This window comes from Protopterus annectens, chromosome 5.part0 (genome assembly GCF_019279795.1).
Source record: "Protopterus annectens isolate FY-2018-M chromosome 5.part0, PAN1.0, whole genome shotgun sequence".
NCBI lineage: Eukaryota > Metazoa > Chordata > Ceratodontiformes > Protopteridae > Protopterus > Protopterus annectens.
Window position 1 is genome coordinate 783,224,782 of NC_056735.1, and position 24,951 is coordinate 783,249,732.

Genomic DNA, 24,951 nt, shown 5'->3' on the forward strand with positions numbered 1-24,951 from the left:
TATTCATCTCAACAAAAAATGCAATAAAAGTGTGTATAGTCTTTATATGAGTATAACTAAAAATCCAGGGTATTGTATAAATACGATTATGTTGAAACAGACATATGAATGTTTAACTTTGTTTAATTCTATTTTTTCATATTATTATAGAATTGCTTGTATGGATAACCTTGACTGATTCTATCAAAGTCCAGAAAGTGAACTATACAATAACCCAAAATAAAACATATCTAAATAGCTGTTTCTCTTCATTATATATTTGTGCAGCTTTGTGTTTAAGACAATCAACATTTGTAAATTATTAGAATTGCCAGAATGCAATCCATGGATGTTATTTAGAGGTTAAGCTAAACATTTCCTTTTCTTTTTCTCTCAGACTTTCGAAGATACCTCTGCATATACTCATGTAAGCAGGCTGTAAGTGTGTGAATAATGACTTTCATCTGTGGTAGTGTCTCTTGGCCTGCTTTAAGCAGTTAAGTTCAAATGATGCTATAGTCAGAGACATTAAGTTGTAGCATCCTTCATCCTACAGTAAATACATGTTACTTTAGTTTCACTGCTTTTCTGCCATTTTGTATACAAAGTATAGGTATTTTGTCATGGAATGGTGTATGACCTGAGGCTGCTGCATCATTGCAGGTAGGGAGTTGCCATAATGCTAAAAGCATTTACCTCACAAACACAAGAGGGTAGGGGTATGTATAATGGTTAAGGTAGTTACCTCACAGACAAGAGGTACAGGGTTTAATTCTCAACAAGGGAAATTGGTTAGGCTTAAAATGACTCACAAGGGCAGCTAGCCTAGTACTTACCTATGAGAGACGAAGGACGCAAGATGTAATAACAAGATACAACATGCATATTATACTTTATGCAAGTTTAATTCAAAGTTGGCTTCTGACTCTGACATAATCAGCAACTGTTATTCCCTTATATATGTCCTAATTTGCCTAATTTCTTTGATTAAATCATTATGGAAGTAAGGTATGAGTAGTCTTATGTATATATGTCTTATGTATATCATTACCGCCTATGTATCCAGTTATATGCATGTCTATATGAAAATAGGCAATGGAAGAGAAGCTGATGATGATGAATGGAATGGGAGGAGACCAGCGCATCAGTGATGAATAAAAGAATGTAAGGTGCTCCTGATGACTAGTTACAAAGATTAGACCACCAAGCATAGAAAAGAATTACAATGATCATAGGATCATAGGAGGTTACTAGACTAATGGCCCTGGGGCCCTTATAAACCTAGCCAGGAGTTTATCCCCAAAAAAGAAACCTCAGTCAGCACCTATCATCCCTGTCAGTGAAGGTCACAAGTGGAACCCCTGGGAATAATTTGTGGTTTCCCATCCACTCATCAAAGATGCACTTGAAGTGGGCCAGAGACATATTGATGTGTATGGAAAGTCTATTACAGAGATGGGGCAGCCCCTAGGAGACAAACCTGTCTCTCCAGCAGGATTTGTTAATGTTACATATTAGATTAAGGCCTTCTGAGTGGGTAATAGCAAGGAGTTGGACTTATGGATATGGAGCATCTCTAGTAGGGCAGGGTCCAAGATTGCCTTGTAGGTGAGAAACAGATCACCTCTCTACAATCTGTATGATACCGAGTAGCGTGATAGTGATTTGAGCGTGTCCACACAGGACAGGTGTTGGAGGCCATGGATTATCTTTATGGAGTATTTCTGTGGCCTTTCTAGCTGGTGCAGGTGTTTGGAGAGGTGCATACCATACCAAATGGGGGCATTGTACTCAATTATTGGCCTAATGAGGGAGGAGTACAGAGAGGTAATAATCTCCTTTTTCTGGATGCAATCCCTTTACTTATGAGAAAAATCAAGTAAAAAGCTTTTCTGACCAATACCACTCATGATGGCTGAATGTGAGATTGTTGTTGATCTGTGTACCCAGGTCTCTCATCACAGGCTGTGTGCTTATGGGGTTGTCATTCATGTGGGGGCCATGTTTTTGCCAAATGTATGATAATACTTTTTTTGCTTTAATATAGGCCATGAGTTTGGCATCAGTAATTTGTTGCTGTGGGAACCTCTTGTAGTATGTTAACATAATTTTGGGAGTCAATGACAGCACCCAACTTACAGTTGTCCATAAACTTGGTCAGCCACAGGCCTTTTGTCTTTGACTGGACCTCTGAGAAGAAGATGCCAAACAGTAGGGGTCCCAGTACAGATCCCTCGGGAACATCACTAGTGACAGGTCTGCTGTCAGAGGTGGAGGCACCTATTTTGACCTTGTAGGTCCTATCAGTGAGCCATTTGGCCACCCACCTGATGAGACAGAGATTTACACAAAGTGGTGCTAGCTTTTCAATGATTCCCGAGAGGTTGATTGTGTCAAAGGCTTTGGCCAAGTCGAGGTAAGCTGTATGTACTGACTTTCCCTCATACAGGGACCTGGTGACAGTCTCAAAAAAGTCAACCAGGTTCAACAGGCAAGATCTGCCCTTGATGAATCTGAGCTGGGTGGGGTCAAGTGCTTGGAGATTGTCTATGACCTTGTTTATGAGGTCCATAATAATATGCTCCATGGCTTTACAGATCAAACTTGTCAAGCGAATGGGGCAATAGTTTCCAGGGTCAGTAGTGGCACCACCTTTGTACAAGAGGATGACATTGGCAGTTCTCCACTCTGCTGAAATGAAGCCTGTACTTAGGCTGTGGTTGAGTAGGTGCTCAATGACAAAGCTAGTTCTTGTTGGAAATGGTGCAGAATACAGCCTGGGATGCTATCAGGTCACATGGAAGCTGTGTTATTTGCCTTGGATAGGTTCTTTAACACTTCATCTATGGAAATATGAGGTGCAGGACAAGTATCGGGGATGCTGAATGGGCCTTTGGGGAGGGGAGTGAAGTTTGCCTTTAACCTATCTGCTAGCAGGTTGGCTAAGTCAGCAGGATTAGTGTAAGTGGTACTGTTAGGAACTAGTTTGGAACAAACCTGGGCTTTGCCATGGAGGTTCCTGCCATAACTGAAGAAAGCTTTGTGGTTTCCCTTTGTTTCAGAGGTTAGTTTTGATTCATAATTAGCTTGGAGGTTTTCACTACTGATCTAATTTGCTTGTTGAGGCTAAGGAGGGAGTTTTTCCAGTTTGAAATTTGTTCCTTTTTGCCCTTGGACAACAGTTTCTTCCTTTGGTTGTAAAGCCTGTTGATAGAGATGTTCCCCAGACAGGTCTGTGTTTCCTTGAGGTGCAGGTTTAAGTTCTGTTGTGTATGGTTGAGTCCATGCAGTTGTACAGGTGCTTGTATACTGCACTGGTGTACTGTTCAGCATAGTTGTCTGCATCCTCTGAGGGAGATGGTGGTGTGAAGCTACTGATACCCTCCCTTAGGAAGCTGTAGTCAGCTTTTGAGAAGTTTTTTAGCCTGGTTATGGCTGGGGGGTTGGGGTGGGGGTGGGCAGGATAGAAACTTCAAATGAGACAGATTGATGGTCTGATCTCACCAGGGAAGAACTTACTATGGGGGTGGTGCAGCAGCCTCCCATATTGATGAGAACCAAGTCCAGAATGTTATCTTCCCTCGTGGGGGATGAGACAAGCTGGGTGAGTGCATTAGAACTGATGAAGTCAAGGAATCATTGGGTGAGTGCATTATTAAAGGAATAGTTCACCCAGTCTATGGTGGGGTAGTTGAAATCACTAATGATAAGGGTGTTAGGGGGTACCTTGATAAAATCAAGTAGGTCCAAGTAGGAGGAGTGGGTGTCCTGAGTCAGGAAGGGGAGGTCTATATCTGGCTATAACTTGGATTGGTGTCTTGCCAGCTGTCAATTGCACCTGGAGCAGTACTAGTGGGTCATGCTAGCAAACCAGTCAGGAAGTGTGCTTTTCTTTAATGAAGATAGAGACTTTATCACCCTTAGTCTTCTCAACCTCATTTTGTGGTTGGAATGTGTGGAGTGAGATACAGCCTGGTAAGGCAGGGGTGCTCTCCACAGCCTTGAACCAAGATGTCAGCCTCTTCCAGTGTGAGGAGAGCCTCCAGTGAGTACATTTTCAAGTTAAGGCTCCTAGCATCAAGCAGCATGATCTTCAATTTGCTTTTTGACAGATATTTTATGTTGGAAGATTTGCCTTTGGGATATTGCCTAAAAAAGGCGCAACAGCCATGCCAGAATCTGAATTCCCAGGGGTAACAGGTGGAGGCTATACCTGGCAAAGCATTGAGGTCTGTCAACCATGTCATCCCAGGAGACAGATACTGAATCCCCTTTAAATGACACCAGAAACTAAGCCAATTGTCAAACTGAATTATTTTTTGTTGGTATTGTGGTATCATTCTTGGTGAAGGTTGGATGCTGCTTAGGGCTAGGGTCATATCTGCCTGGGACACATACTCTGAGAGCTCAATCATGTCTCTCTTCATATAGTCCAGGGAGTTACACCTTAAATTATTCACACCAACATGGACAATGACAGAGTCATACTTCTACCTATTGTGGAGAGACTTAAGTGTGTGTGATGTAGTGGATTCTGGCACCTGACAGACAACTGACTGTGATCTTCGCCTTGTCAAGCCTGGTAAGGATGACATTGGTGTATCTCACAACTGAGTTGCCAATCACTAGTATGTTTGGTTTATTGTTATGCCTTATGGGCTGTGTTGGTTTATTGTTATGCCTTATGGGTTGTGCTTGTGAGACGCTGGTCTGTTGTCTGTTGTCTGTGATGTGTTTGGTGTTGTGTGTGGAATGTTTGTGAGTGTGTTTTGGAGGTCTCTGCTGTTTAGGTAAGTTTTTATTGAGGACCTCTGCATAGGTGGTGTGTGTTGTGCTTGGCTATGTGATGTGGGTGGTGTGGTGTTTGTGCTGGCAATCTTCACTTTGTCAGAAGTATTGACTGTGGCATGAGGGAGCATGGATTCCAGGTTACTGATATAGATGCATTTCTCACAAGTAGAAGAATTATGCACTAGGAGAAGAGGGTTGTCAGTGAACATAAGGCATTTGCTACACTGTCTCAGTATGCCCGTGTTGACCAGGCTGGCAGGAGAAACTGATGGGAATTGTCCAGACATAGTGTTCTGAAATATTTGAATTTGGACTGACTTATGGAGAGAGGGTTTTGATAAGGGTTTGTCCACAAGAGTGTAGACCACAAAAAACCTTCTTAAATGTAAAATAACTGGCCTGAAGCCCAAGTGCTAAAACCAAAACTAAGAGGCTAGGAATAATGGACATATTTAATCAGGCTACTAATAAGCAGTAATAAATGCAACAGAATAAAAGTACTTGAACATTTAATAGCAAGCAGCAAAGCAAAATAAGGTAATAAAGTAGAAAGAACACAATTACAGTAAAAGTGGTTGAATAAAGTCTATTCTTTTTTTTTTGCCGGAGAGGGAAGAAACAGAAGGTAATGCAAGATTAAGAAACTAAGAGGGTGGGTTGGCCTTCCCAAATGCTCTCCCTGTACACAATAGAATGAGCTAATGAGATACGACAGGAAGGAGTGTCCAAAGTCAAAGGGAAAGGAGGTAGTCCTTTCCAAATGATCTCACTGTGCTCAGAACAGTGAGCAAATCAGAAAGGACTGAGAGGAGTGTCCAAAATCAAATTTACAGCAGGGGCAGGCAATTCCAAAGTCACCAAGTTTAAGAAAACAACACTTGGGTATGAGGGTGGGGAAATACAAAATGCAGACAGAGAGCAGCAATATTTAATATGGCAAATAAATAAATGCAGTACAGTTTTGTTAACTATCACTGAAAGAGATCAAGTTTAAAAAAGTATACTTATATCAGTGTTGTGTATCCAAATGGTTATAGAATAAATCACAGCCAGGCTAAAAGGAGCAGAAGCAGATCTGAACTCCTTATACCAGTAGTATAAAAGGAAAGTAGACCATCAGGCAATCAGATAAACACAAAAGCAGGTTGACCAGTAGCTCACACATTGGATAGGCTCGCTTCACAAAATGTAAAGCAACCCCCACTTTGAAACCAGCTGAACAAAATGCAGACAAAGACCAGCAATATTCAGTCAGGGAAATAAATAAATACAGTACAGTTTTGTTAACAAAATGCAGACAGAGACCAGCAATATTCAATCAAGCAAATAAATAAATGCAGTACAGTTTTGTTAGCTATCACTGAAACAGATCAAGTGCAAAAAAGTATACTTATATCAGCTTTGTGTATCTACAGAGTCAATCACAGCAAGGCTACAAGGAGCAGGAACAGCTCTGATACTGATGACAGACTTGGTAGAATTAGTGCATGGGCAGGCAGGAAGAAAGCTATACTTCCAATGAACCTTAGTATTCCTGCTGCAAACATCTACAATTTAATGGGAAAGAAAAACTAGAAACATTTGAGATGATAATTCTTAAGTAGAGAGTGAATTTATCAATTAAAAAGTGGAGGTAACCCTGACATAATTGTAAATAATAGAAAGAAGGTGATATTGTTAAGGTAACTGAGGGCTTGGTCAACATACCTTGAAACTGACTAGAATTTCACAAAAAGTCCATAATTTTTCTACATATTTTTGGTATGTTCCTCATACAATGTGTGGTTTTCTGGTAAATCACTGAGGACTGAAGCCACTAAATAGTAACAGACATTTGAATGTCAGACTTAATATTCATCAGAAAATGCATACTAACTTGTTATTCTAGCAAAGTTGTATGATAATATAGTTTATAAGAGCAACATTTAAACTTTGCCCATGATTTGGAGTCTTTGATCCTCTTCATTATTTTTGGCTTTGTCCAAAATGCACATGTTAAGTGATTGAGAGATATGCTGGTCAATAGTGACCAGACCACTTTGTGATTTACCACCACTAGATTTGAAGTGGAACATATCAGAAGAACAGCAATGTGAAATTACAGAAAAGGAAACCATAGTCATTTGGGAAATAGAATGGTAAATCATAAGAAAAGGTGGCTGGAGCTGAGTATAATGGAGAAATTCTGAAAATATATATTTTTTTCAATAATAAATTTTTATTGTTTTATTATATTCCATACAAAATTAAAACAGATACGACATTAAAAAAAAAAAAACTACCAACTAATGTAACTAACAATAACACCACAACATATATACAATATTTACATGAATGCTTCCAAATAACACATTAAATTATACAAGAATAATATAAAAGTAGTTAAAATCAATTTGAATAATGAACAGTTTGCTGTTACAGAGTCGTTTAAAAGTGTAAAAATAATTCTTGTTAAATTCAAATTTGAAATATTCCGCTAATATAATATTAAATACTTGTTCCCAAATTTTTGGATTATTAATATTTTTATTATGTTGATTCAAAAGTAATTTGTGGGCTACTATATGTCTTATTGCTAATACTCTAAAGTTATTCCATGATCTTTTGGATGGGTCTAACCAATTAGTAGCTATATATAGCTTCATCAATAAAAATATATTGATTAATATGATACTTTGAGATCTAGAAAGTTCTTTTGGGGGAATATGCAAAATCATGAATTTCCATGACAAGCTAGTGGGGGCTGGTTCTTTTGTGTTCTTGTAAAAAAAAAAGTTGTTGTTCTGGTCTTGCCCTAACTTTGGTAGGGTCTCTGTCTTTGCACACAGTGCAGGCTGGAGAAGTTGTTTGACCGCAACTGAGCTACAAAATATAAGTATCTTTTGATTATTTTTACATATTACTGTTTTTATAATTTAATATATATAAAGCACTTTGTCTATTCAGAATCTTCACAAATCCTTATCTGTTTAAAAACTTTCATTTGACTCTGTAGTGCTTTCTTAGGCTATTTTGTCCCACCCTCCCTCCCTGTTGGTGTCTTGCTCTTATACTTGGTGGCTTTGCAGTTGCCCGCCCCTACTCTGACACACCTCCCAGTCTAGTGTAATTAGCTCATTCTTCTTAATACAGAGAGAACATTTGATAAGGCCTTCTGTTCCTCCTTTTTCCCTTTTCAAAAAGTAAAACAAAACTTTTTTTTTTCTTTTTCGCCTGAACCTTCTTGTGTTCTGACTGTCCTTCTCAAACATATTGGAAATATACAGTATATTTCAGAGCATTTGTTATAACTGTATTTGCTATAACTGATTTAAGTATTTTTTTCTGGCTTTTTGAATATTTACTACTTAGCGACTGCATCTTAGCCTGTTTATACAGCTCTGCATTCTATTTAAACTGTTTTTGTGTTGATTAACTGTTTTGCACTCTTAAAAAGTTATTTGTTGCTTAATTTTACCTGTAGGCTAACACACTCAAGTATGCTAGCTGCTTAAAAGCATTTATAGCATTTACTGTCTGTTTTTTTCCTTGTCTCTGTAAAAAAAAAAAAAAAAAATCTCTTGTTTTCCCACCTTACTGAACTAGAGTAGTCCAGTTTCAGAGTTGCTGATCCCTGGGCTTTGTTTTTAGTTCCTGTTACTGATCCATTGCCTTATTAGGAAGGAGAGAAGTTTCTTTGTTTACCAGTGGGAGTGGGAAGCACTGAGCAGCCTTTTTGTCCGAATTGGTGAAGTTTCAGCCAGAAACTAGTAGTCCATTGGTCGTTTTGGGCCAATTCCTAGCTCCTTTCAGCCCCCTGCTATAAAACACACTAAACACACGTTTTCCAGCTTGTACCAACTCAGCACAGATCCTCGTGGTGGCCTGCAGAGTGATCCAAGCAGCAGAGAGCTAAAAGAGTGACTTTCTACCAGATATAAGTATTTTTTGTGGCTTTCCCACTGTTATTAAGCTAGCGACTGCATTTCACCTGTTTTACTGCTACTTTAAGTGATTTCTGCATTTTACACTGTTTATTGCACTTTTAGTTACTAATTGTTGCAAATTGTTTCTGTAGGCTACACACTAAAGTGCGCTAGCCGATTTACAGCATTTATAGCATTTACTGTCTGCTTGGTTTCCTTATCTCTGTAATAAAACAAAAAATCTCTTGTTTTCCCGCCTTACTGAACTAGAGTAGTCCAGTTTCAGAGTTGCTGATCCCTGGGCTTTGTTTTTAGTTCCTGTTACTGATCCATTGCCTTATTAGGAAGGAGGGAAGTTTCTTTGCTTACCAGTGGGAGTGGGAAGCACTGAGCGGCCTTTTTGTCTGAATTGGTGACGTTTCAGCCAGAAACTAGTAGTCCATTGGTCGTTTTGGGCCAATTCCTAGCTCCTTTCAGCCCCCTGCTATAAAACACGCTAAACACGCGTTTTCCAGCTTGTACCAACTCAGCACAGATCCTCGTGGTGGCCTGCAGAGTGATCCAAGCAGCAGAGAGCTAAAAGAGTGACTTTCTACCAGATATAAGTATTTTTGTGGCTTTCCCACTGTTATTAAGCTAGCGACTGCATTTCGCCTGTTTTACTGCTACTTTAAGTGATTTCTGCATTTTACACTGTTTATTGCACTTTTAGTTACTAATTGTTGCAAATTGTTTCTGTAGGCTACACACTAAAGTGCGCTAGCCGATTTACAGCATTTATAGCATTTACTGTCTGTTTTTTTCCTTATCTCTGTAATAAAACAAAAAAATCTCTTGTTTTCCCACCTTACTGAACTAGAGTAGTCCAGTTTCAGAGTTGCTGATCCCTGGGCTTTGTTTTTAGTTCCTGTTACTGATCCATTGCCTTATTAGGAAGGAGGGAAGTTTCTTTGCTTACCAGTGGGAGTTGGAAGCACTGAGCGGCCTTTTTGTCTGATTTGGTGAAGTTTCAGCCAGAAACTAGTAGTCCATTGGTCGTTTTGGGCCAATTCCTAGCTCCCTTCAGCCCCCTGCTATAAAACACGCTAAACGTGCGTTAGCGCGAGATTTAGCTGAGTTGCCACTGTTGCACACAAGAGCAGCGGCAGTTAAACAAGGTTAAACTATTCGGGCCATCTAAATTCCACTCTTCAAATTTTCCCTTAGAACTACCTTCCTCGAGCTGTACTGCTGATCTAACCAGCATATCCTATAACTGAAAAGTTCATCTCTACTTGATTCCCAAGTAGACTATTCTCTATCTGTAAAGCCTAGCACTTACTCCTACAGTACTTGCACCTTGATAAAGCACTCTTATTATAGATAGTACCCCACCAGCCTAAAACCCACTTCCCCGGAGTCCTTTGAAAGTCTCTTTATCTACTACTTCTAGTATGTCGAGGGATCAGTTGCTAGTGTCCTCTCCAGCTCAACTGGTGAACCTGGGAATATTGAGGCAATGTTACAATTGCCTCATGTACACAGACAATCCTCTCCTTCTCCCACAAAACACAAATACATGCGAGAGATGCAACTATATGGCCAAACTGGAGGATGAGCTCTCTCAACATAGGACTGGCAAGACCAGACAGGAGGAGAAGGTAACCACACACAATACATACCCAGTCACACATGGTACCATCACAACTTCAAATCATACACATACTCACACAAAGACATACTGGAGGCTCTGATCAAAAATTTACCAAAACAGCAGAGGCCACCAAAGCAGACACCCAAACAACTACCACCTCATGACCCAACACATGCAACACATAGACCACACAGTCAGAGTGTCAAACAGTCACAGCCCTTAAGGCCAAACAAAATGCCAGACACACTTGTCATTGGTGATTCCATAGTCAGACACACTGACGTCCCGCTCACCAGACTGAGTAAGGAGAAGGTCACAGTAAGCTGCCTGTCGGGCGCTAGAATCCGCCACATAACGCAAGCACTCAGGTTTCTCAACAGCAGGTACAAGTACGACTCAGTCATTGTCCACGCTGGTGTCAATGACCTGAGACGTACCTCCTTGGACTACATGAAAAGGGACATCGAGGAGCTCTCTGATTATGTAGCCCAGGCAGGTATGACCCTGACCTTGAGCAGTATCCTACCTTCACCTAGAATGATGCCACAATACAGTGATAAGATGATCAGCTTTAATAATTGGCTTCAATTCTGGTGTCATTCAAAGGGGATCCAATGTCTGTCTGCCTGGGATGACATGCTGGACAAGCCACGCTGCTTCGCAAGGGACGGCTTGCACCTGTCACCCATGGGCTTCCGGATATTGGCAAAGGCTCTTGCCACCCCATAGTGCCTTTTTAGGCAAGGCTCAAATTCTAAACCTACCACCCTAGAACACCAAAAAGGAAAAACTAAGGGTAATGCTGCTCAATGCCAGAAGTCTCAATCTCAAGATGCACGCACTTGAGGCCCTTCTCAATATGGAGAACATCGATGTCTGTGCTGTGACAGAAACCTGGTTCAAGGCTCCTGAGAGCACCCCAGCACTAACAGGTTTCACCTCATATCATGCGTTCTGGCCCCAAAATCCGGACAACACCAAGAAAGGAGGGGGGGTGTCCATATTCATAAAGGACACCCACACCTCAAGGTTGGTGGCAACGCACGATGCATCGGAGACCATCCAGGTGCAATTAACCATAGGCAAGACTGCTCTGCAATTTGTAGCATGTTACAGGCCACCCTCTCAAACTCAGGAACCTCACATGGCCTTCCTGAAAACATTGGAGGGATAAATGTATCTCCAAACACCATCATACTAGGTGACTTCAACTACCCTAATATAGACTGGGAACACTACTCAAGCCCGAACACTCTAACCCAAAGATTCCTGGAGTTCATAAACTCAAATACCATGGAACAACTAGTCACCATCCCCACAAGAGGAGAAAACATACTTGATCTCATCATCATGAACATGGGATCAAAATGTTCAACACCGGAAGTATACCCCTCACTGGTGAGATCAGATCAGAAACTAATCTCGCTGGAGGTCCTCATCCCGCTCCCACCTGAAACAAAAAAGACCACAGTGAAAAACTTCTCAAAAGCCGATTTCACACTTCTAAAAACTAGTGTGGTCTCCTTTAAGGCCCCTGAGCCAGTGGTAAACATTACTCAAACCGCTGAATCACTTACAAATGCCTTCTACCAGCACCTACAGGATTACATGGATCAGGCAATCCCAAACAAAACTAAGACTCTCTGTACCAAAGGCAAGCATCCAGTCTGGTGGACCCCAGCCATAAACAAGCTCTACAACAAAAGGAGGAAGCTACTACAAGATAGAGCAAAATCCTTGAAAGGTAAGACACCTTTGATCATTATAAGTAAAAAACTAAGAGCTCTCATAAAATCATCCAAGGCAAATATTGAGAGAAAAATCGCCAAGGACTCTAAAGACAATCATAAGGCCTTCTTTAGCTATGTTAGAAACCTAGGAGGAAACTCCCAGATATGCTCAGAATTAGTTCAAAATGATGTGAAAATTACTGAACCTACACACATTGCTAACATACTGGCTGACAGGTTCAGTGCAAACTTCTCCCCCCCCCCAAAAGGAGAGATATCTATTCCAGAGGATTGTAGCCCCCCAAACATCTCCAACGCCCAGGTGAGAACTGCCCTCCCTAAGGCAAAAAACACAGCATCCATGGGACCGGATGGTGTCCCCGGCTGTGTGCTTCATGAACTCAACGAGGAATTAAACCCACAGTTAGGACAGCTGTTTAATCTTAGCCTCACCTCAGGATACGTACTCAAGGAGTGGCGCACAGCGACTGTGGTCCCACTTCATAAGGGCGGTGCCTCCACAGACCCTGGAAATTACCGCCCCATTAGCTTGACAAGCCTTATCTGCAAAGCCATGGAGAGGATCATAATGGGACTCATAAATAAAGACATAGGGAACTTGCAGACTTTGGATCCAACCCAGTTTGGCTTTGTCAAAGGCAGATCCTGCCTCTTAAACTTGGTTGACTTTTTCGAGACAGTCACCAAGGCCATTGATGAGGGAAAGGCAGTCCATACAGCCTACCTCGACCTGGCAAAGGCCTTCGACACAATACCCCACTCAGGTATCATCGAAAAACTCATCAGCTTGAATGTAAACCCATACATCACAAGATGGGTTGCAAACTGGCTAAGTGACAGAACCCACAGGGTCAGAGTTGCTGGAGCCATGTCAGACTCAAAGCCTGTCACAAGTGGTGTCCCACAGGGCTCAGTCCTGGGTCCACTCTTGTTCGGCATCTACTTTTCTGAAGTACAAGCAAACACATGAGGGTTATGGCTGACAAAGTTTGCAGATGACTGCAAACTGGGCGCCATAGTCGAAAACACATCTGACACAGATATCCTCCAGAAGGGCCTCACAGAAATGGATAACTGGTGCCAGAGCCATGGCCTGAAGTTAAACGCCAAAAAATGCATAGTCATACCCTTCAGGAAAAACAAGGTTACCCCTAGCTACCATATAGGTGGCAATCCAATGAGCACAGAAAAAGTCATCAGGGATCTGGGGACCCAAGTTGACAGTAGCCTTCGCTTTGACACTCATGTTGCTAAAGTAGTTAGGAAAACCTTCTATATCGCCCACCTGATCATGAAGGGATTCACATCTAGATCAAGGGAGGTCATCGTCTCCCTGTACTCATCACTCATTAGACCTATGATTGAGTACAATGCCCGCTCGGAATGTATCTGACCAGACACCTGCTGAAGCTTGAAAGGCGGGAAAAGTTGCTCAGAAAAAGGATAAAGGGTCTCAAAATATGTCTTATGCTGCCCGACTGAAAGAACTCCAGCTCTATTCAGTCTCATACCGCTTGCTCAGAGGTGACCTGTGCCTGACATATAAGGCCATGTCAAACCCAGATTTGATGAATATGCTTCACCTCAAAAATCTAGATCCCTCAGAACCACAAGGGCGGAGACTTTAACCTTGACACGGTTATAAATAGAACGTGCTGGAGGGACAGATTCATCACCCAGAGACTCCCTATGCTGTGGAACAAAATCCCGATACATGTGAGGCAGAGCACCTCGCTGGCCTTGTTCAAGAGGAATCTTGACCAATGGATGGGAGATCGCAGATATACCCCAGGGATTACTTCAGTGTCACTGCTTGACAGAGGCACAGAAAAATGAAAGGCATAGTTTTTATTCAAACTAAAGGGGTGGCAAAAGCCACATAACTATGGGCTAGGCTTATAAATGCCCTTGGGCAGATAGCCTAGTATGAACCTATGAACCTATGAATGTTGTGCTTTGATAACCCATCTTCTGAAGTTGTATCTTTAGCAAGTTCCAAAGTCTGCATATACATTTGCAACTCGAGAACATATGAAGAAGATCGGCAGATTGATCCTTACAGTAAGGACAAATTGGGGAATTTTTAGAATTAAATTTATGCAGGCTAAGGCATGTATAATATGCATTATTCCATATCATCAACTGGGTATACATCAGTTTTTGAAGAGAAATAGATTTTGTAGTCAAATCAATTGCTTTTATAATCTGACTTTCTTCTGTCTCTGGAATTTTCTCTTTCCAATATTTTGACACAAGAACTTTGTCTTGGAATTTGAACTCTTTTATTAGTTTATTTGCTGCTGTTATAAATTTAATATCTTGTTGGAGAGCTTGCCACAAATTCAAGCATTTAATTGTAATCTCTTCTCTGGGTTTACAATTTTTAAAGTAGCCTATAGAAAGTTCCCTAATTTGTCGTAGAATAACAAGATACTTTTTAGTTAATTTAATTCTTGTCTTATCTGATTAGCCGAGAGTTCAAGAAATATATAAATGTCAATTAAACTTAAATTGACTATTAGTGGGAATTCTTTAAGATCAATTAATTGATTATTTAGTCTCAGGTTAGGGTTCCTGTGAAAAGGTTGAAAAGCCATCATATATTGAAAAAGATCTAATGATTGAAATAAGGTTTGTATAGATGTTACATATAGTTTAACGTGATCCATTATTCCATATAATGTCAAGGTATCTTTTCCTAAAAAGGGTATTGCTTTAGGATTAATATTCAAATTTAGGATATATTTATAGTTCAAAACTACCCAAGTAGGTATCCACTTAGTACTAGTTATATCATAATTAGCAATTCTTAGAAGCCTGTTTGAGTTTACTATTAAGTAGTAAATTTCAATATTTGGTAGCTCCAGCCCTCCTTTATTTTTTGGAGTCATTAATTTATCATATGAAATCCTTGTTTTCTTTGGCTCCCAAATGAATTTAGCTAATTCTTTGTGAATTCTTTTAAAAAATGTCTTCGAGATTACTACCTGAGCAGATCTAAAAATATATAATAATCGTGGCAATACATTCATTTTAATAATTGATACTTTTGCTAATACTGGTAATCGTAAATTTTTCCATCTCCCAATATCAGATAATACTTGATCCCAAGTGTTTTTAATGTTAGAAGTATAAAAGTCTTTATTATCTGTAGAGAAGTCAATACCCAAGTATTTAATGCTATCTTTACACATCACTTGTCCCACCAGAGGCAACAGTGAAAAAGGTTTAGGAGTTCTCAAAGGGAAAATACTAGTTTTTCTAAGATTAATTTTATAGTTGGAAACTTCTGAAAAATTATCTATCGCTTTTAATATCTTTTTAGTGTCTGAGATTGGAGTTATGCAATAAATGTTCAAATCATCTGCAAATGCTGCCATTGATATTTTTGTTCCGTAAACTATTGGGGCATTGTGGTATATATTCTGTTTAATATATAAGAATAAGGGTTCGATATATATATTGAATAATAAAAGGGACAAAGGACAACCCTGACGTGTTCCATTTTTAATTTGTATTCTTTTTGAAAAATTCCTATTAATATATAATGTGGTATAAGGATTACTGTATAAAATTTTTAACACTTGAACAAATTCTTGAGATATATTAAAGTATGGTAAAATTTCAAACAAAAAGTTTATATCAACCCTGTCGAAAGCCTTCTGTGCATCAATTATAAGGGCATACATGTTAAGGTTCTTCTGTTTAGCATAAGCTATCAAAGTATGAAGTGTAAGTGTATTATCACTAGTTTGTCTAGTTGCCATAAAGCCAGCTTGTTCCCTAGATATTATATGATTCATTATTTTTTTTAATCTGGTAGCTATAATAGAGGTTAACATTTTCATATCTACATTTATTAATGATATTGGTCTATAATTATCAGGGTTTTGAGAATCAGAATTAGGTTTAGGTATAAAAATAGTTTTTGAAGCATTGAGATGGGGATCATTAATTTTATTCTTAATTATATAATTAAATACACGTGAGAGTATTTTACCAAAGATATTATCAAATGTCTTATAAAATTCCACCATCAACCCATCAGGATCTGGTGACTTATGCAATTTCATATGTTGAATTGTATATATTACTTCCTCTTCAGATATCGGTTTAATCAAATCTCTTTGAATATTGTCTTCTATTCTCGGAAACTTAATAGTTTGTAAAAATTCATTACTAATCCTATGCTGGGATAAGTCATTTTGCCCACCATATATACTAGTATATATCTGCTCAAAGACATTAATGATATCTTCAGTTTTAGAATAAGTTGTATTTCTAAAATGTATTTCTGAAATTTGTACTGTTGTTCTCGATTGATTAATTATCCTAGCTAATGCCCGTGATGGTGTTTGAACGTGACTGGCATACCTCACTAGCATCCTATGTTCCTGAAAATGTCAACCTACTATTTTGTATTACGAAGAGATCTTTTTGACATTTAAGTAATTCCACCTCTGTTTGAGCATTAAAATTTTGAATCAGTTCTTGATCAAGTGCCTTAATTTTAACTTCCAGTTCTTGAATATCTCTATTTTGTATTTTTTTATAATATGAAGCTTTTTGCAAAAAGATCCCTCTTATTTGTGCTTTAACTGTCACGCAATCAATGTCAGGTACATATTGTTGTTTCTTTAGTCTATCTAATAACTCTTTAAGGTAACCTGTAATTTCATGTAATATTTCCTCCTTATTCAACAAATTTGGGTTAAGAGACCAGTTAAAACCTCTTTGCTTTTGGGTCTCCATTGAATCTTTAGCAAAACTTAGTGAAATTTTTGAATGGTCTGACAAGTAACGTGCATGTGTAATAACTACGTGTTCCAAATTAACCATTATTCTTGAAATCAAGAAGAAATCTATTCTGGACCACATTTTATGGCATGTAGAATAAAAAGTATAATTATTTGTGCTATTAGTAGTATTTAAATACTGAATAGGATCATATAATTGAAAGTCTTCCTTAATGTCACCTAGTACTGACACCGCTTGCTTATTAAATGCTCTTTGTGGACAAGATCTATCCAACTTCGGATTTTGATAAGAATTCCAGTCTCCTCCAATAATTATATAATATTTATCATATTGTGTCAAAATTGAATATAATGATGCTATGAAAAAATGCTGGTCATTACAGGGTGCATAAACGTTTAACAATAAAATAGGTTTATCAAAATGGGTAAATAAAAGAATAACATAACACCATCTTCCATCTTTATCTGTTTTAGAGTCAAAAATATTTCCCTTATATTTATTTTTAATAATTATAGCTACCCCAGCACTGTTAGTTTTACCTTCTGAAGCTGTTACTTCTTTAATCCACTTCTTGTTTTTGATATCAACCCATTGATCATTAGTTAAATGTGTTTCTTGAAGTAATATAAACAACGCCTTAGCCTGCAGCAATAAATGTAAAAATAACTTCCTCTTTTTTAAGCTCTGTAGCCCTTTAACGTTCCATGAGCCTATTTCCCACATTCAAAGAGTTGTTTATGAAATAAAAGTTTAAAAGGGAAAACAAAAAAGAAAAGTAAAACATCATGACAAACGTACATAATTTGGAAGCATTCTTGAAATCCCATCCTATCCCAGTGCCTACCCACTCTAACCCCGGACCAGGACATATATAGGTCTTGTGTAAGATAGTAAAGTGAAAGGGTCAAAAAGACAAAGAAACATAAAAACTTTAGATTATAACACCACAAACACATCTCATAGTTGAGACCTATATTAACTAACCTAACTATTACAAAGTCTATTCTAAACATTCCCTAGTAAACGCTGCTGTTCATCTACATCTTAGATTAGTTGTTGTTGAAATAAATCATATTAAAGGTAACAATTTCCCTTATTTATATAATGTAAACTATCACTATCTTCTAATAACATAAACCAGTGTCTACATAATGTAAGATATAATTATCACCTCTGAGTAAAAATATATAGGTTATATTATATGATATAAAGTTATAAAACATACTAAAATCCCCATATTTAACACTACCCCCTACACCCTTTTAATCTAACCTAAACAACAGGGTTTATATTAATAACTAACTAGCAGGTGTATAAAGATGTTCCTATGTGCTTAAATTACTATAACAGTACATTACTTGTTGTTAAAATGTCTTTGCTGGGCTTAAAACAAGTCCTTTCGGGTTTCCAAGCCTGGAAACCATGTAGAATACTCGTGATGGGGGGACCGCTATTACAGCCGGACTTCCAGAAGCGCCACATCGAAATCCGCCCCCTCGGCAGCACTGAAGGTATTTCCTGTCTTCTTGTCAATGAAAACAACTCGTAGAAGCCATAACATTTCGGAAAATGATCGCAGGAAGCCAGGAAGAGCAAAAAACAGCAACCCTATAACTCCAGAAGAGGCCTAATGCATTCCAAGAGAAGACAAAGGATTACCAAAACCTCGAGCCACAGTAATCAGCAAGTCCGACCTCAGGCAGCCTGACAGTCCCAATGGAAATGCAGTTCAAGTCTCAGAAGCAGGTACACTCTTAAAAACCTTCAGAAAAGTAGTTTTTGCTTCATTTTTTGCAGAAACAGAATATTTAGACCCATCTACTGTAAATGTTAATATATTAGGATATTTCATTTGGAATTTAACCTGTTTATCAATAAGAAACCTACAGTAAGGAAATAAGGACTGTCTAGCCTGTCTGACTTGCAAAGGTAAATCTTGGGCCAGAGATATTGTCTTATTTTTCCACATGATACATCCACCACTTTTTTTTTTTTGCAGTTGTAAGTATTCTGCTAACATCCTGATAATTGAGTATTTTAACATATACAGATCTTGAAGTATTAGAAGCTTGTAGTTCTCTCAAAGCTCTGTGTGCCCTTTCAATAATGATTTGTTGTACCATATCAGAGTCACTTAAAAGCACTGAAAATATTTGTATTATAGATGGGATTAAGTCATTATACTGTACAGACTCTGGAATTCCTCTAATAATGATATTATTCCTCCTGGATCTTAATTTTGCTTTGAATAGCCTGAATATCCAAGTCATGCATACTTGTTTTTTTTGTTAGTAAAGATAGTTTGTCTTCATTTTCAGAAATCCGAGCTTCAGACTTTTCCATTCTTTCAATTAATTGATTACAAGAATTTCCAAACGTTTGTATTTGGTTGGTTAATTCTTTCAGAGCTTCTTGGATGGGTAACAGGGCAGTTCTGATGTCTTCCATATTTAGTGCTTGATCTGATTTGGTTTTAGTCTCTGACTTTTGTTGTACTTGTTGTTTAGTAGTTTTTTGCCACTTGGAGATCACATCTTTTTCCGGTGACCGAATATCTGAAAGTTTTGTTTTGGTAGTAGTTATGCCCATATTCTTTTCCCCTTTTGACATCTTTTTCCAGCACAAATTTACAGTGTATAGAGCACATGGCTCCTTTGTTAGATTTTCTTTTCAGAGCCAGCTAATCTATTATAATCCTGTTGAATAATGTATTATTTTTGGATTTTTTTTCTTCCTACGGAGTAGTTAAATGAAGTTGCAGTTATTTTATTGAAGATTTAGTGTTAAAAAGTTCCTAGTATTAATTCCAGGTTTAGATTTTCTCAGGGTATATGCAGAGATGCAGTTCAGCAGTGTTCACAGAATGGCAGCCATCTTTGAATCCTAAATTCTGAAAATATTTTAACAACAGAATGAAAAAAAAAAGAATGTTTTCAACACAAGAGTGATGTGAGGGAAAAGGAGAGATCCAACCTGATGAAACAAAGAAGAAAGGCAGGTTACTGATGAAAATAGGAAGGTCTGTAGAAGAATGATAATGGCTGGTCAGGATAGGAAAATGGCCTACGACATTGTCATAGAAAGGTAACAGAGTTCTACAGTAGGCCAAGGTACCCTTTAGAAGGACTAGACATAGGGGGATTTCAGATGGAAAAAATAAATATTTTTATGCATTGTAGAAGACTGAAACAAACACCAGGTGACTTTAATGAAAAAAACAGGTGCATTAAAAACTATCATAGATTTAAGGAATGCATGACTCACCTCTATATTTGCATGGGAGTAAAAAGACAGAGTGTCAGTATGGGAGAATAGAGCAGGCATGGGTGGGAACACATGTATAGGTGAAATAGCAAAGAAGCAGAAATCATAACTTATAACTCAAGAGTCTTCACTTACGTAAGGTGCACATTCTACTTAAGCAACCTCCAAAAATAAAAATGAATTGATGGTGAGATTTGTGGACATCTGGGAAAGTTTTATAGGCATTCCATTGTAACTATTACAGCTCTGCATGACAGGAGGCTGGTGACAGTGGTCCCATGGCACAGAAGTAGGTTTTAAAAAGGAGACAGGTAATTCTGGCACTAATAATCTTACTTTTGTTTCATGGAAAGTGATAGATAATCTACTAGGTAAGCTGTTGGAGTTCTTGAATTCCTGTTCTTTGACTAATGACAAACAGCAGAACTCCAGATAGCAGAGGCCTTGTTCATCAGACCTGAATCAGTTCTGGCTCTCCATTTAAACACAATGGAGTGCTCTGTTAGAACCTTGAGAATGTGTTGTGTTTTAACTTCAGTAAAGTCTTTGGTACTGCCCTTATAGGTGGTTATTAGGAAAATAACTGGTAATGTGTGTTGGAATCAACATGCTAAGTGGGCTGAAAACTAAATTATTAATCAAAAACAGACATTTGTTAACAGGAGAGCTATTAGGAGAAAAATCTGTAAATAATTAAGGTTGACGCAATTCAATGTTAGATTATTCATACTCATCTTATTTGTGCCTGTACCAGACTGAGCTTTAAGAGAGTTTTGTCATAGTCAGTGGTGAAAGCAAAGAGATCTCTGAGAGGCAGCATTGCTGGGACAGGTGAAAAACATGATTTGATGTAGAAACGTGCAAGGGTTTGTGGTTTGAAATGAGAAACGTATGTAACATTTACAGTCTTGATTGTGTGACTCAAGCGAGACATAGAAAGAAAAGATTTTGGGAGAATTAATCACACCTAAGCTGAATTTTACATTGCTGTTTAAAAAGTACCTGCAAAACCCAATAAAGTTCTCAGATCTATAATATGCAAAGTAAGTTACAGAGTTGCTAAGATCATCCTAAGTTTCACATGGATTTATCATAAGGGTAGGAAAAAAGCAAAGCAAAGGCATGCTTTGACTGAAATCAGTTTGGGTAGCAAAAGTGGACAAAACACAGCTGAGTGGATAGAGCTATCTGAAGCCACAGCTCATCAAATGGCAAAATAGGAAACTGGAGAAAAAAAGGTACATTTTATAATGAGGACAAGGATGCAAATACTTCATTATACAACTTACTATAAGTTTAAGAAAAGGCTTGCATAATTGATGCCTGATTGATCAAGGGGTGATAAGCTTTTCATTTCAGTACCTTAGGGATGGGAAATATTTTGCTATAGTGTGAAGAAGAGTATGTTCCATTCCATGGTGCTGCACCCTCAAAATAGCAGCTATCTGTCTAGCAATCTGGCAGCTAGAAAAGGGATGCTGTGAGCTATTTAAGCAATAACCCACGCCTGGATGTGGGTAATGCTGAATTTACCCATGGGTGATGTGGTTTGTTCATGAGGGCGAAGTCCGCGTGGCCAGACAAAGACAACCGTGAGTAAATCCAGCATTACCCACACCCAGAATTGGGTTATTGCTATTATACAATGACATTATTTAAGAAAGAAAATACTTACTTTTCTTAAATAATGGCATTGTATAATGCCTCCGTGCTGCCCTTCCGCAGCTGTCCGGTATTCTGTGGCAGTTCTGATGTACTGTGTATGTGTATGCTTACGCAGTACATCAGAGCTGTTGGTGGAAGCAATGTAGAAAGGAAGATCTCCGTTGATTTTTAAAAGGTGTCTCGCTAAGTTAAAAGAGTTTAAAATAGCGAGATAGCTTTAAAAAAAGCAACGGAGAAAGGAAGATCTTTGTTGTTTTTTTTTAAAGATATCTCGCTATGCTAAACTCATTTAATATAGCAAGATTACAGCAACAGAGTTCTTCCGTTCTCCATTGCTACCAAAAACACAAAAAAATGAAGACTTATACTAATGGAAAAAGTCCATGCGACCTGACCTTTTCCATTAGTATAAGTTGGGTTTACAATGGGCACACTGACCAATCAGCGTGCATGTTTTGGAATATTAACGGGAGGTCATTGTATAATAAGCTTTCTCCTGTAGTCTCAGGTTTGATTTTCTCTTCTTCTATTTGCCTACTGTGTGACTCCAGTCACAATGGTCAGTTTAAACTCCAATATGGCTATCCTTCCACCTAAGGAGAAGGGAGAATGGCCAACAATAATAGGCAGAATGAAGAGCAGAAAGATGACTTTAGTAATGCAAGTAACATTTCTCATATAATATTAACTGAAAAATAGCATTGCTATGTAAGGCATTTTAATTTGTACATACATTTGGTGTGGTATTGCTAAGGTCATTCAAATTTACTAGAAAATTACATTTGTTTTATTATTTTCAACTGATTCCATCACCAAAGACATCAAAATCTAAAATGGCTTGTTTCCTATTTAAATATAAATGTTAGATCTTTTGAAGAGATGAATGATGAGCTTATAGAATTTCTACCAGGTTCTAAACAGAAACCTAAAACAAATGGTTTTGTATGATTAGGCACAATACTAATACTTGAATCACATCTGCTGACAAGATTGAAGTAATTGCTGTAGATAAAACACTTTACACTGTTTGTCTCTTACACTAGGACATCTAAATGTTGCAGATATATACAGCAAATAAGTTTTAGTCTTTGCTGTATTTCATAAGAAGATTTTTGACATAACTGATCATTATTTCTTCTATGCGTGATACTAAGACAAACTGAGGATTTTGTAATAGAAAATCAAAGCAGAACACAAAGTCTTTAACTAACTAAATGTATTCTAGAAAGTATAAGACCTCCTCACTACTGAAGAAATGTTCTACTACCCTAGAGTGTGTTGCCCATTGTAGCCATTCTACCTTCACAGAATAATAAGCTACTAGAAACTACTGAAAATAAAATACTCAGTGTTAGATTAGGGACTTCCATTTTAAAGTAGTTATTAGACATAAGACAGGCTAAAGGGTAAAATAAATTGTGTTTCATTTATGCATAAGAGACAGTTTATTAGAAAGGAAAGATAAGCATAAAGTGTGCAGACAGAATGTTCTTTTCTCAAGGGAAAGATACAATCTTGCTAGCTACAGAATGCTCCTTAGCACATATGAGACAAATCCTGAGACCAGGGTTAGTAAAAGTAAATAAGGAAAATTACTGGACTGAAGCAATATAATATGTTGTGTTCAGGATAGCAGTTCAGTTAAGGTTTGTAAGTTCATTCGACCTGTTACCTCAGAGATGACAGACACTCGAGCCTGAGTACAGAAGACAGGTCATATAAAGACTATGTTAGCTTACGTTGTGCAGGACAATCAGAATATGATGTGCAGTAACTCTGGACACTAATTGTTTATCAGTACTGTTAATGAAGACAGTATTCGGATGTTGTGAACATTTAATAAAGCCTTATTAAATGAACTGCAGTGTTCGGAGAATTCATTCTGAAAAGTGCACAAGACTTGGCCCATAAAGGAGAGACTGGCACCTGTTCAGCACAAGCTTGGGTAATTAACAGATAAATACTTTCATTTTTCTCAGTCTCATTCCATACAGTGTTTCCAGCTAATTAAGGTACAGTACAGTATTATCAATTTTTACACTCAGGTATACTCTATTCAGGCCTAACAGTCATCACTGTTTAATATTAGTTAAGGCCAAATGGTTACCAAGCACTTCCAGAGCAACATTTCTAAAACATATACTTTTCTTTCAAATTGCTGAAAGAAAAATGCTGTCCTCATTTAAAAACTATGCTATACGATATGTAACACAAATTATGATCTATGAGATGATGAGACCACACAGCTGGTAAGACCTAACTTTAAGTTAGCTTGCACAAAAAACTTCATGGAATAAAATGGCAAATAACCTCTAAATGTTTAAGATAAAGCTAATAGCCAATTTAACAAATGAAGCATACTGTGAATATTTCAGAGGTACAAGCTAATAAATTCTCCCCTACATCTACTTGCATTGATGGTAAAAAACTATATTTCTGTCACAATAGTCAGATTCAGTAAATTAATGCCCATGTGTAAACATTAACATAATTCTGACACACAAAGTTTAAAGCTTACAGGAAGCTAATATTATTGTTCCATATTTTTTATTTGCTGGGGTATTTAGCTAGGCAAGAATTAATAGATTGCTAGTCTGAACTTGTCAGCTACCTTATACTGACTTGCTGTCTGTTTCCCAAGTCATTTACTGTAAAATCTGGAATGTGATTTGTGTCTGATTTAATTGTTTTATGTTCTGTATTGTAGATTATCAAACTGCAGACATTTGTTTAGCAATGCACCTGGAAATGAAAGCTTTGATAATATTTCCTTCCTCCATTCTGCAGTATAAATTCTGAGTGTATATTTAAAGGCACATACTTATTTTCCATAAAAGACACATTTCAACTATCCCGCTCATGGCAAATTATGTGCATTTTGAAATAATTATGGGTTGCAGGCCTTGGACAATTTCTGATGGCTAGACTGGGTCTATGAGTCACTGTATATTGTACAGCTCTTGTATGGTTAGTATCCACTGGCAAAACTAGCTATAACCATCAGTTTGTGAATTTAACTATTATAAAGGGTCATTATCTTTTTCTAAATTGAAGTGCCTACCTAGAAAATACTATTTTAAGCCAGCTTTATTGCCAGACACTTTCAATCACTGTGTATCTCCATTCTAAATTACCCAGCTTCATGCTGATAAAGCACGCAAAGTGCTTATCAGTTTAAACTTCTTAAGATAGCACTGTCCCCCCA